The sequence below is a fragment of the Podarcis vaucheri genome (assembly GCF_965113315.1).
Source record: "Podarcis vaucheri genome assembly, chromosome: 3".
Lineage (NCBI taxonomy): Eukaryota > Metazoa > Chordata > Lepidosauria > Squamata > Lacertidae > Podarcis > Podarcis vaucheri.
In genome coordinates this window covers 31,176,344-31,191,158 of record NC_138761.1, presented here as the reverse complement: position 1 = coordinate 31,191,158, position 14,815 = coordinate 31,176,344, and positions in this window count along the sequence as shown.

The following is a 14,815-nucleotide window of genomic DNA, read 5'->3' as shown; positions in this document are numbered from 1 at the left end:
CATGTTTTATAGATTAAGTCCAAATAGGATGAGAGCTCGGAGATACGTGCAAATGTATATGTGTACCCGGTCTTTGGGTGGGTGTTTGATTTTCGTTGCTGTGCATACTGTGTATATACGGACAATGACAATAAATTTATCTAATCTAATGACTTCAAGTTACAAGAAAGGGAATCTGACTAAACATCAGGGAGAACTTTCTGATACTAAGAACTGTTTGACAGTGGAATGGAGGGCCTATGGAGCACTGGCATCCACATGGTAGCTTTATTTTCCAAAGCACATCTTTTGTGACACATAGTTTGTTGCTCATCTGCTGAAGGATCATTGTTTCACAGTATTTTTTTTAAACTAACTGAACAATGTCAAATGTTCTGCTAGGCTACTTTGCGCTGCTCTTTTACATCTGTCAGTCAAGGACTGTGCTTATGACAAGGCTCATGGCACTCTCAAAGAGACTCAGCTGTCAGGAGACTGGATTTCAGCCAAAGTGTTCTTCAAATGTTCTCTGTGGGTTGCAGTATCTGGCTGTATAGAATGAGGGGGCTTTGTGTGTTTGCATTCATACGTTTGGCTGAGATGCTATGCCAGAAATATTTGTAATATGTGTGTGTGTGTGTGTGTGTGTACTTTGGATTTTGGATAGTCAGCAATGTTGCTGGGCAAAATACCAAAAAAATTGTGAGTCTATCCAATAATCTCCAGAGGGAGAGACTCATCTCCTGGGTTATTTGTTGACATAAAAAGTCCTGCTGAATCAGACCAAAAGCCCATCTGCACAACCGCCCTGTTCTCATAGTGGCCAACAGATATCTCTGGGTAGCCTGCAAAAAAGGATATGAAAACAACAGCACAAATACTAGCAAGGCATTCCTGTACCTAGTTGTTATTTTAAAGTTTACTGTATGATTGGCCTATTATCCCCAAATTGGAACCTGGCAAAAAGACAAACAAAGAAACAAACAAAATTGCCTCTTTCAGCAAGCATTTGGAGGAGAAGAGACCTAATCAGACAAACTGATTGATTGCTGAAACTGCTGTTGCTACTAGTGATGGACATTTGGTGGTTTATTTTTATTTTGTGGGTTTTTATGGATTTTATGCATTCTTTTAATGCTATTTCATTTTGTTGTAAACCACCTGTGTCATGTATAAAAAACAGTGTATTTAATTCATTCGTAACAATATTTGTATACTGCAATTCCGTTAAAAACATCAAAACAGTTATACACAATAAACAATTATACATAGGGACACATGGAGGGTCTGTCATAACAAATACATTTTAAGCATGCTTAGACAGAAGTAAATCTCAATGAGTTGCTCGGACAACTGGTGCCATTGAAATGGGGTTTTGTTGTAAATTTACTGTAGTTTGAATTTTGATGTTGTATATTGATGCTTCAAGGGACGCAGGTGGCGCTGTGGGTTAAACCACAGAGCCTAGGACTTGCCGATCAGAAGGTCGGTGGTTTGAATCCCCACAATGGGGTGAGCTCCCGTTGCTTGGTCCCTGCTCCTGCCAACCTAGCAGTTCGAAAGCACATCAAAGTGCAAGTAAATAAATAGGTACCGCTCCGGTGGGAAGGTAAACGGCGTTTCCATGTGCTGCTCTGGTTCACCAGAAGCGGCTTAGTCATGCTGGCCACATGACCCGGAAGCTGTACGCCGGCTCCCTCGGTCAATAAACAAGATGAGCGCCGCAACCCCAGAGTCGGCCATGACTGGACCTAATGGTCAGGGGTCTCTTTACCTTTTTATTGATGCTTTATATTTGCTGTACTTCTGTGCTTATTTGTTTTAGTTTTTGTACATTGTTTTGAGATTTGAATTGCTCCTAAATTTTTCTTAAAATATGGATTAATTAGTATTAAGTTTTGAATGTGGAATTTGCATTGCAATTTTTTATATTGAGTCTTTTTGTTGGGATATGTACACCACTTAGACATTCTAGCTTCTAGAATGTGTGGAGAGTAAAGGGCATCTCCCACTTTTATTCAGAAAGAAAAGTCTTTGGGAAACCTTTGCAACAGACACTGAGTGTACAGGAGCAGTGAGCTGCCTAGAGATGTAAATACTCCTGAAGAAAATACAGAAGGGTGCAGCAGTGAGGTACTTCCATCTCCATCTTGAGGACAAGGTAATCACAGTCCATCATAATCACTGCATTCTTTCATGAGTAACCTTCTGAAAGCTGCTTGTCTGTCGTTGGTGCAACTAGAGCTAAACCTGTGTGGAGGTATGGACATGACTCTTTGTACATTCTAGCCATGCAAAAGTCATAGGTCTCTGCACACATGTCCATCTGTGTGGTCAAGAGGCATGGGACGTGGGTGGCGCTGTGGTCTAAACCACTGAGCCTCTTGGGCTTGCCAATCAGAAGGTCAGCAGTTTGAATCCGCGCGATGGGGTGAGCTCCTGTTGCTCTGTCCCAGCTCCTGCCAACCTAGCAGTTTGAAAGCATGCCAGTGCAAGTAGGTAAATAGGTATTGCTGTGGCGGGAAGGTAAACAGCATTTCTGTGTGCTCTGATTTCCATCACGGTTTTCTATTGTGCCAGAAGTGGTTTAGTCATGCTGGCCACATGACCGGGAAAGCTGTATGCGGACAAACACCGGCTCCCTTGGCCTGAAAGCGAGATGTGCGCCACAACCCCATGGTTGCCTTTGACTGGAATTAAGCTTCCAGGGGTCTTTACCTCTTTACCTTACCTTACACGGGTCTACCTATACAAAAGTGCTTAACCACAGCACAGCACAAAGGAAGAATGGTGAGAAGACTGGGAGGTGGGGAGCAGAAAGTGCAGGAAATACTGAGAGCTGGAGGACCACACTTGGCCCAGGACCTGAAGTCTCCCTCTCCCCACAGCCATTTCCCAGGAAAGGAAAGCTGATAGATGTTACTTCAGCAATGACACAGCTCAGTAAAAAGGACCCCTGACCATTAGGTCCAGTCGTGGCTGACTCTGGGGTTGCAGTGCTCATCTTGCTTTATTGGCCAAGGGAGCTGGCGTACAGCTTCCGGGTCATGTGGCCAGCATGACTAAGCCGCTTCTGGCGAACCAGAGCAGCGCACGGAAACACCGTTTACCTTCCCACCGGAGCGGTACCTATTTATCTACCTGCACTTCGTGCTTTTGAACTGCTAGGTGGGCAGGAGCAGGGACCAAGCAACGGGCAGGAGCTAGGACCGAGCTCACCCTGTTGCAGGGATTCAAACCGCCGGCCTTCTGATCGGCAAGTCCTAGGCTCTGCAGTTTAACCCACAGCGTCACCCATGTCCCGACACAGCTCAGACTAGTGGTCTATATAGGACCCAGAGGCCCCACCCATTCTTTGCTTTTTACCTGAGCTGAGCAGGTGTTTCTGTGTGCTTCCTTTTCCTGAGTAACCACACATACAGGCTGCAGCTAGCCAGGTACTACTGAAAACCAAACCTCAGTGTGTCTGGGAAGGCGTCTGCGCCTGCAGGTTATTCTCCCTGTTGCGCCCACTCCCTTCTCCCCAGCTTGCTTGTACTTCTGTGAATTCTGTCCTCCGTTCTTGATCTTCTCATTAAAGAAATTCTGAAATGCTTCTAGAGCCATTGTTCTGCCTTCCTTTCCCCTCCAATTATCACGGAGAGGCAGCAAGGCCGAGGTTGTAAGATTTATCAGGCCCAGCTGTGAGCAGCCTGGTGAAAATCTATGCAATAATAACTAGTCATTTGTATGCCCCAGGGCAGATAGTTCAATGCAAGCTGAATAAAAGTCTGCCAGCCATGGATGAAAAAAAAAAAATCAGCCCCACAATTGATTGTGTGGATCCAATTGGTTAAATGAGTTTCTGTGAAGCTAATCTAATTAGTCCCGCTGCCTTGAATGTCAACAGCCACTTGATCATGGGGTCAACCTGGAAATCCGCTATACACATCTCCTTTATATTAGGAAGCAAGAGCAGAGATGGCTTCTACCAACCACCACCCATTCATCCTCTGGTCATGTCTCCCTCCCTGTCATAGTGCACTGGAAGCCAGGTGTCAAGATCTTGGAAGATGAAATAAGGGTGAAAGAACGAGGGACAAAATAGAATGGAATGGGAGAAGCAATGGCTGAGTCTCTCCCAGCGCGCTGGGAAACTTCGAAGGAAAAGGGTGAATCTTTTGTGTTGTAACGTGGCAATCTTAGTTAAGATGGGAAAGTGATGCTGTGTAGTAGCTAAGGGACAGGGCTATGAACCAGAAAGTCCATAGTTTTGGGTAGTCTTATGCAAATCATGTTCTCCCAGTTTTGGATGATAATAACACTGCAACAAAAGAATTGCTGTAAGGCAGAGCTGGAGAACCTTTCCTTCTGTTATGGACAGCATTATCCCAGTGGTAATATGCATGGGATTAGATACCTGAGCCAGAGCTTGAGCAGGGGGGGGGCAGGGGCTAGTCAATTTTTTTGCTCCAGGTGACCCCTCCAGAGGGGCGCCATTGAGGCTTCCAGCCTGTGTGTATGTCTACACAAAGGCACATGGTTGGTGCCAAAAAGGGTCTGTGAAATAAAGCCTAGTTTTCACCCCTACCTGAGCTGGTGATGGGTGGCACCACAGTCAAAAGTCCACAGGGAATCCCTTTTCTCTCTCTTTCTGTCACCTCTTTTCTTCCTGTAACTGTCCCTAATCCTTTCCCGCTGCCTCTCCACTACCTGCATGAAATTATTTATTTCATAAAATTTATATACCCCTTGATTGCAAAAAATGCCTCCAAGCAGTTTACAAAAAGAAATTAAACCAAGGTTTTCCCACACCTGCTATAATGAGGTTACAAGTAGATATGCACACGAAGCACTGTGAGCACTTGAAAAAACATACTATTTCTACTAATAATAATATAAAAAATCCACCACCCCCGCGAATAAGGGCCCTTTCATACATTACAGTATTGCTGCACAAAAAATTATCCCCCTGTAGGTAAACTGTAAGTGCAAACAGACCCTAAGTCCCACCAGACACAAACAAGACAAACTTCTAACAAAATGCGATAAATATCAGGAAGTATATTCGCTTTAAATCTAAGTACACCAGTGCTGATGAGCTAAGGCTTTTGATACCATCGGCTGTAACATCCTTCTGGACCGTCTAGAGGAGCTGGGAGCTGGGGACACTGTTACACAGTGTGAAAGTGATGGTGGGGGATAAGTGTTCAGACCCCTGGGCTCTCAATTGTGGGGTGCCTCAGGGTTCCGTCCTCTCCCCCGTGCTTTTTAACATCTACATGAAGCCAATGGGAGAGATCATCAGGGGGTTTGGGCTGGGTGTTCATCAGTATGCAGACGATACCCAGCTCTACCTTTCTTTCAAATCAGAAACAGTGAAGGCACTGAAGGTCCTGTGTGAGTGTCTGGAGGGCAGTTGGAGGTTAGATGGTGGCTAATGGGTTGAGGTTGAATCCTGACAACACAGAAGTACTGTCTATATATGTGTGTGTGTTGTGTAGTGTACAAACAATGGCATTTATATAGCAGCTGGTGTCATTTAAATATGTTTTTATGAGCCGATTGAAGCACTTGCATTTCCCACTCTGGTTTTATGTTTCTTGAGAGCTCAAGTGATTCACACATGGCCTCTGAGTCTTTAGCCGTTTAAGAGGCAGGTACAGATGGCTTAGGAAACAATACCAAGTGTAGATTAACGCTGGGCTGGCAGTGCACTCTGCTGTCTTCAGGTACTTGGCACCGTGTCAGCATTTGTCTCTTACTATTTAATAATGCCCATAAAACCTGAAAGCTACAACAAACATAATAAAGTCATATTCAAGGCCACATGACATTAGACTCCATTTGTAATTGTTTCCATTACAGTTAGGGCTTGAGGCGTAAAATTTGTGTCTTGACTCTGGAGCCAAAGAACCTCAAAGATAAAGAAGACCTGGACATTTGGGATTGTGTTTGAGAAAGCCTGATGTTAGGAAAAGGATGTCCATGGAGAACATTGTGGTAAGGAGGAGACCAATCTGGCTAATGAAGGAGCAGTTTCTCCAATGCTTGCTTTCCTCTTCCCTCCTCAATCCTTTTTTCTTTTGTATCATGTTTATTAGGTCCTACCTGCAGGCTCACAATTTATATTCTCTTTTAACTTCTGTACAAGGTTTAGTAAAATTTTGGGCGGTTTGGAAGTGATAAATAACAAAAGCAGTGCAAGCTCATAGCCCATAAAGAAGAGAGGAATTCACTCACATGAAATATAATTCTTTCTGTTAATGTTGAAATTCACCTGCAAGCTACAGCTTTGAGGCTGCAAAGTGAGTCTGCATCCAGAGAGTCACACCCCTTTGGGTACATTTAAGACTGCATTTATTATAATTAATTCTTTTACTGAAATACAGGTTGAACAGACATTAGGTACAAGAGTGCACAAGGCAGGGTTGGCTTCATTGCAACAGCAGCTCAGCTCCCCTAAAGCAGGTGTGAGGAATCGATGCCCTTCCAGATGTTGCTTTATTTACTTCTAATTCTCATCAGCTCCAGCCAGTGTGGGTGAAAGAAGATATGAGCTGAAGTACAACAACATCTAGAGGGCCACAGGTTCCCCATACCCAGCCTGAACGTTCCAGTTTGCAGTTTGTGAGTGCTCCTAGAGCCCTTAGGCTAGAAGTGCCTTTCATCAAGTTAGACCAGGGGTTGGCAACCCAAGGCCCATAGACCACAAGCGTCCCATGGGGTTGTTTAACCGGCCCCTGAGCTGCCTCTGAACCGAGCTGCCCACTTAGCACTGTGCTAAACTGGCACAGCACGGCGCGGAGACTAGCTTCCACGGCACTTTAAATTGTGTCTGCGCATGTGCAGACGCCGAAAATCACAGGCGTGTGCGCGATCTGACCCACGGAGGGATCTCTGCTGGAGTGAACCGGCTCAGGCGAGGAAAACCTTGCTGACCCCTTGGTTAGACTGATGTACCAACCACAGACCTATCCAGACCGAGATAGCTCTGCAACAGTTACTCATACTCTGATAATGTCCTATAATGTCCCTGTTGGATTGCTGCAATGTGTTGCATGTGTGGACTTACCTTTGGAAATAGTCTGGAAATTTCACCTGGTGGTCCAAGCAGGGCAGCAAGACTGCTATCAGGGACTGGACTGTGTGATCATAGGACACTAGTGCTTTGTCACCTGCACTGTCTCCCAGTCCATATTTGGGGCCAATTCAAAGGGCAGGCTTTGCTTTTTAAACTCTAAGCAGCTCAGATTGCCTAAACAGGGTTTCCCAAACTTGGGTCTCCAGCTGTTGTTGGACTACAACCCAGATAATGCCTAGGACCAGTGGTCAGGGATGATAGGAACTGTAGTCCAAAAACAGCTGAGTTTGGAAAACCTTGACTTAAAGGTTGCCTCCTCCTGCATGTACAGTACTTACCTAGGTCTTAATATATATTTTTGGAGCTCCTCCTCTGAGTACCCCCACTTCTCAGTGGTGGCACCCTAGTTATGAAATATTCCTCACAGAGTGGCTTGCCTGACACCTATTATTTGGCCTTTCAGGTGCCTGATGAGCAGGGCCCGATTTAGTTTTGATGAGGCCCTAAGCTACTGTAGGTAATGGGGCCCTTTTTATGTCTAGCTGTCCTTTGTCAACAACAAATTGTCGCTGTTTTTTGTGTTGAATATATATATTGAATATATGCTATATGGTAGTTTATGGACCTAATAGGTATCTACTGTAAAGCCATTTGCACATAACAAAATATGTATTTTCTCAAAGTAATTGTTGAACTGAAATACAATTAAGAAGAAGTACAGTCATACCTCAGGTTTAATGTGCTTCAGGTTGAGCGCTTCCGGGTTGTGCTCCGCGGCAACCCGGAAGTAACGGAGCGCGTTACTTCTGGGTTTCGTTGCTCATGCATGCGCAGATGCTCAAAATGACATCACGTGCATGCACAGAAGCAGCAAAACATGACCCGCGGACGTGCCGTCGCGTCTTACATTCTATTCAGGATGTGAACGGGGCTCCAGAACGGATCCCGTTCGCATCCCGAGGTACCACTGTATATTAATAGTGAAATACAATATATAGAAATGAGCAAACCAGTGATATTTTAGGGAGCAGGCTAGCAGGTGAGGCCCACTACTTACATTGTAGGAGCCTACACAACACGAAACACTCTTGCTGTATGTAGGTTTTATTTTATTTGTTTTTTATCTTATATTTTGGAAATGTACATCCAGGTGTTTTTCCCTTTAATTTTTTTGGGGCCCCCCAAGAGAGTGGGTCCCTAAGCTATAGTTTGTTCAGCTTATACGTAAATCCGGCACTGCTGATGATGTTCCCTAATTTCCAAGTCTTCTAGTGGTCTATATTTATGGATTTTTAACACTTGTCGGGAGGAATGCTGCTATTAGATTCCTTATGTTTTTGTTTCATCTCCTGCTGCTGTTTTAAGCTTATTTAAATGTTATCATTTCCCTTTTTTATGTAACTGTGTTACTTTTGTTATTGGGTGGTATATAGTAAGTAAATGAATCCATGGCTAAATCCCAACTGTTTCTAAAAGCTCTCCTAGCAACTTCCATTAGGCTCAACAAATTGGTTCCATGATCCCCTGCCCTGGAATGACTTCCAGCTATATTCTAGATGGGTTGGAGGAAAGCTCTTCTTTTTGCAGTCAATAATCTTATTAATTGATGCCCACAGTCCTCACTGAATAGCAGACTCCATTGTGCCAAAGAACAAATGTGATTACTGTCACATTCTGCATAACAGAACAGCATGGTTTGCAACATCCAGCCTTGGGCCAGTCACCCTTCTCTGAAGTCTCTCAGCCCCACTCACCCCACAGAGTGTTTGTTGTGGGGGAGGAAGGGAAAGGAGAATGTTAGCCGCTTTGAGACTCCTGAAGGGGAGTGAAAGGCGGGATATCAAATCCAAACTCTTCTTCTTCAGCCCCCACAACAACAAACTCACTTGATATCTCCATCTGTTTCTATTAATCTGCCTTGACACCAGCCTGAAATTAAAATAATAATGCTAAAAATTTTATTGTACATACACACCCATATTTGTCGAAGAAGATAGATATGTAAACAAAGAAAACAACAACTGTGGATTAACACTTGAATGCATTTATTTTTAATGTATTTTAAAAATGTATTTTAACATATTTTTAATCTCCTGTTGGAAGCCACCAACTGTAAATAATGGATTCTGCTATATCAGTACAATTAGTTTTGCTTATTAGTTGTTATTTTCAGTTATGCTCAAGATTTCCCTCTTCTCTTACTTTAGAAAACTGTTTAAGCACTATTGTTATGATTCCACATTACGAACCTTCGGATTTGTTGCAGAAATAATGCGGTCTTGTGGCACCACAAAGACTAACATGTTTATTGTAACATAAGCTTTTATGGACACTAGAATAACCTTTCTTGAACAGTGGAGAACAAACCAGCTGCATCTTAATTAATACCAGCTTTTCATTTACGCCTTGCTTTGCTCCTGAATCTACTTCTGTAATAACTTCAGATTTGACTAAACAAGGTAGGCTTTTCACACAGTCAGCTGTTCCCAGTGTTAGACTCGTAGGGGTAGCAGCTGACAAATACCTCGTAGATAGATGTCTGATTCTGATTGGGTCAGGGGATGTGTTTGCTGCTTGGGGTTGAGACCCTGGCCCACAGTTGGAGACAGTTATGCCTCTGACTGCCAGTTGTTGCAAACCAAAGGAGAGGGGAATGCGATTGTGCTTGGGTTTTGTTTGTGGGCTTCCCACAGGCATCTTGTTGGTCACTGTAAGAACCGGATGATGGACTAGATGGACCAAAGGCCTGATCCAGCAGGGCTCTTCTTTTGTTCCTAAGTCTGTACTCATGGATGCTCTTCACTGATGGTTGCAATCTGACTACATGTTTTAGTTGTTGCTGTTTTAGTTAATGTATTCGTGATGGCCATTGTAAATACCCTTCTCTACAGATGCATTGTATAGTAGGGTAGGCCTTTTTAAAAAAAGACTAAGTACAGTGGTACCTCGGGTTAAAGGCACTTCAGGTTACAGACTCCGCTAACCCAGAAATACAGTCATACCTTGGGTTAAATATGCTTCAGATTGAGCGTTTTCAGGTTACGCTCTGCGGCAACCCAGAAGTAACGAAACACGTTACTTCCAGGTTTCGCCACATGCGCAGACGCTCAAAATGATGTCATGCGCATGCGCACAAGTGGCGAAACGCGACCCCCGCATTCACGTGTTACATTCTACTCAGGATACGAACGGGGCTCCGGAACGTATCCCGTTCGCATCTAGAGGTACAACTGTAGTACCTCGGGTTACATACTCCAACTAACCGAGAAATATTACCTCGGGTTAAGAACTTTGCTTCAGCATGAGAACTGAAATCGTACTCTGGCGGCGAGGGGGCAGCAGGAGGCCCCATTAGCTAAAGTGGTACCTCAGGTTAAGAACGGACCTCCAGAACGAATTAAGTTCTTAACCCGAGGTAGCACTGTATTTCATTCAGTCAAGATTGCCACTTGCTAGTAAAGTTTACTGTGCAGCTACAGGAGCTGTTGCATTGTGCCTTTCAGTAAGTCCGCCAGAGATTCCAGTTTCTAATAAAAAGGGCATCAATGAGAGAGGCAATATGCAGACAGAGATATACTGGTATGTATCTCAATATAATTTTAAGACCCCAAAACTGATCTTTATTGCAACTAACCATCCTCCAAAGCTTAATGGTGCCAGGAAAAATGTTGTAAATATCATCAACAGATGCCTGGTTTTGATGGGAAGGCTTATAGGCTAAAAAACAGATTTGTCCCATACACACCAGTGAACTACAAATTCAACAAGTTTGATGCAAGCAACAAACTAGCTTAAAATTGAACTCTTTGCTCTTTAGAATGTGTTCTAAACCAATAAGGGACATGCTTCCATCAGTCCATTCCTCCCTTCTCTCATACTTGTTTTCCAGAAGCTTTTTCATACATCATTCTCTGACTGGCTTCTGTCTCAGAGTAGGAAAGAAGCATAAGACAGAAAGCAGTCCCAGCACAAGTTGTGGAAAGACCAGGGTTACTTAGCTGAGGACCAAACTGCATGTTACACCTCAGCAAAGCATTTCCAGTAAAGAAGAGGAAACAAAATGCTTAACTCTTTCCTTGCAAACATACCGCAGTGCTGTCATATAGATTCCTTCCTCATGATGTGTGTTGCCTCTGAAAAACTAGACTGAAGTGCACTCAGTCTTTTAAAGCTGTTTTTTTAATAAAATAAAATAAAATAAAATGTAAAACTAGTATTTCAGGCTTCTCTGTTTAGCTTTCACAATGTCTTTGTGGGCTGGTGTTTTTAATAACTGGAGTGATACTTCAAATACTTTAAGCTTAGTAATTGATGTTACTAAGTTTATAGATTCAAAAGGTCTACTCTGAAAACAGCTTAGGTTGGCTATAACTCTTGGGATCAATAATTTATTCATACATACATACATACATACATACATACATACCCTGCCCATCTGGCTGGGCTTCCCCAGCCACTCTGGGCGGCTCCCAACAGAACATTAAAAACACGATAAAAGATCAAACACTGAAAACTTCCCTAAACAGGGCTGTTTTCACATGTCTTCTAAAAGTCAGATAGTTGTTTATTTCCTTGACATCTGATGGGAGGGCGTTCCACAGGGTGGGCACCACCACCGAGAAGGCCCTTGGAGCTAGACACTATGACAGGTGTGGGGAAGCTCCAGCTCATGAATCAAGTGTAACCCACCAAAGTCACACTGGCTGCTCCCTTGCCCTCTGCCTCTACCCTCCACCCACCACTTATATGCATCCCATGATGGGCGGTGGGCATTCCCTGCAGGGGAATGCAGTCCTTGCGCAGAAAAGGTCCCCTTGCAACAGGTTTATGGTGTGCTCTTCCCTGGTATCAGTACAGGTGTAGGTTGGTCTATAAATACTTTAAATAATATACAAGCACACAAATAAATCACTGCTGAGGTGCACCCACAGTTTTGATGCCTGAGAGTATGATGGCGCATCCTTAGCTGTTGCTGTTGGCTATAGATTACCTCTGATGTAGCAAAAGCAGATGGCATCTGAGTGGCTATAGTGGTCCTTTCCCCCTACAGAACACAGTGGCCAATAGCTGGGACAGTCAGCATTGGCCAGTCTTCTACTTGGAGGAGGCAAAATGGCAGGTGGACAGAGATCATCTGGCTGTGGGATAATAAGGCAGATTCATTTGCTGAGCAGGATCATGGCTTGAAGGTGGCTGATCTCCATGGTCTAGTCTAGTGAATGTTGGTGGGTAGAAGCTGGTGGTTCACATTTGCGAGTTAGAAGATGCCTCAAGACTGAAGCAAGCTGGTGTTTGTGGATGCAAGCTGGTTGAAATTCCCCTCCTGAAGCCAGTGAACAGAAACCAGTGGACATTTGTGGGTTGGCGCCAAGGCACAAAAGTGAACGAATGCAGAGTAACTTGTAATCTGAAAACAAATCCCTGACAGCATATCCAACACATTCTCAGGAATAAAGACTCGCAGATTGTTTGCAGGCAGGAAAGTAGGCCAGGTTAATTATGTATGAGGAATGCTCCAACCTATTTTACTGTGCAGTAAATTTGCCTATATCTGTGGTGGAGGGCTAAGTTCCCTGGTCCTTCTACCAGGCTTTTTAGCACAAAGTCCCCCCTGAGCTCATTGTCAAAGATGGTGAGATTTGCTTTCCTGACATCCAGCTTTTCGCTCATTAAAGGCCACAAGCTCTGTAGGTGTCGTCTCCCCCCCCCACCCTGCTTTTCCACCCCCTGATCACATCTCTGCTGTTTCTTTCAGATCTGGGACATCAAAGTCTTACTCTAATGAATACAGGCACTGAAAAGCTGCACTTCAAATACAGCAAATGAATATTTTTGTTTGGGTGACAGTTTCTTAACAAGGTAGTAACAGTACAGTTATACGGATATGTCAGCCTTGCTTTGAATGATGACATAAAAGCACAGAAGGCCGTAAACTTTTAAGCACTTCTCATCATGGGAATTCTGAGAGGTGCATGCTGAAAGCCCATAGATGAGATAAATTTTTAATCCCTGGAGGGAGATTGTTTCCCGTACCTCTCAAAATAATACCCACCAGAATTGCAGTGACTGACTATCTCTAGTGGGGCAGTCCTACCACTAGGCAGAGTGCGGAATAATTCTGTTAATTCTCACCAAAATTGTATTAACGGTCTGTCTCTAGAGGGACAAACCTACCACTAGGCACAGGGCAAGGAATAATTCTTTGTAATGAAGAACTTATTATGACAGATCTTTGTCGCAAAGATCTTTCAACAACTAGCTGGAGCGGAAACGGTACAAGAAGAGGAGGAGGCAAAAGTGGTTGCTCTCTCAGCAGAGCTGATGGAGCCATCCTGCTTCCATTCTCATTCTCTCTCTCTGCTACATCCTGATGGAATGATTGAGTTTATTTTATTTATTTATATAAAAAAAACTCTTATATACCCCTATTTCATAGAAAAATAACAAAGCAGTGTACAATACTACATAAGACCATACAGAAAAAAACCATTAAAAATTAAAACTAGACACTAATTATTATAATTCTTATATATTTATTTATACCATGCCTTTTCCCCTGATGGGACATCAGTTAGCTATTACGGAAAGATGTATTTTTAATGACCTGCATTGGCATGTCAGCATATCTTTCAGTAGGCATTTAAAAGGATACCCTCCAACATCTCAGGAGGGCAAATTGGGACACCCCCCCAAAAAAAGTACTTGCTCTGACAGCACATATACTAAAATTGGAACGATACAGAGAAGATTACCCCTCACCGTGTTGCCATCATTGTCCCCTCCCTGCTGCCTTACCTTTGTTGGCTCGTGCCATGGCAACCTGAGGCCACCTTAGAGTGGACAGCTAGGCAAAGACATCCTGGGCGGGTATGCAAGCCCAGCAGTGAGCCTCTCTCAATCTCTCTCTTCCAGGGGCTGATGGGAGTTGTAGTAGAGAAAGACACCATGCTGGTGGGGAAGGGAAGAAGTAGGTATCAACTGGACTGTCTGATTCAGGCACCCAAAGGTCATAGGACCATCTCTGGGCCCAACTACACATGACACTAAATGACCCATTAGAAACTACACCAGTGTTTTGAAAGTGTGTGTGTGTGTGTGTTTTCACAGGGACTGCTGTACATAGGGAAAAGGAGGTTTTATACTTCCCTACTCAGCTGTGATCCCAACTAAAATCGCTCCTACTACTATTAGCTGCTATTAGCTTTGGTGGTATGGGGGGGGAGTAGGTCACCCTGATGCCATTGGAAGCCCTTGTCCCACCGCAAACAGAAGCAAACGGCATTATTCTGATTTGGAGTGTGGTGGGGCACACATTGCCAATCTGCACCCCCTTCAAGGTTTTGGTTAAAGAAAAGAAACTGCAAACAAGGTGGGAAGTGGTTTGGGTAGTTGCTAGGGAAATGGGCAAAAGTCCCCTCCCCCCTCTCATTTATTAATGGATGCATCCACTGGATCAAAAGCCAGTTGAGGCACCAACTGGATTATACACATAACCACAATAAAACCAGCCATTTATTAAAAAATTACAGGAAATTAATTTTTCAGCCACGTTGTCCATCTCCCCCTGCCACCCCACTGAGAGTTTTGTTCCAAGAGCTTAGTTAGGATGCAAAGCTTAGAATTTTTTGGGCGGGGAGATTTCCCACGTAGTATTAGACCATTTAAAATTAATTGCACTTGACGATCGATCTGTTCAGTTCAACTCTAACTTTAAATGAATAGGAATCCTCTAGGCTTTTCCATGAATTCTGATGCTTGTGGTATCTCTTAGAA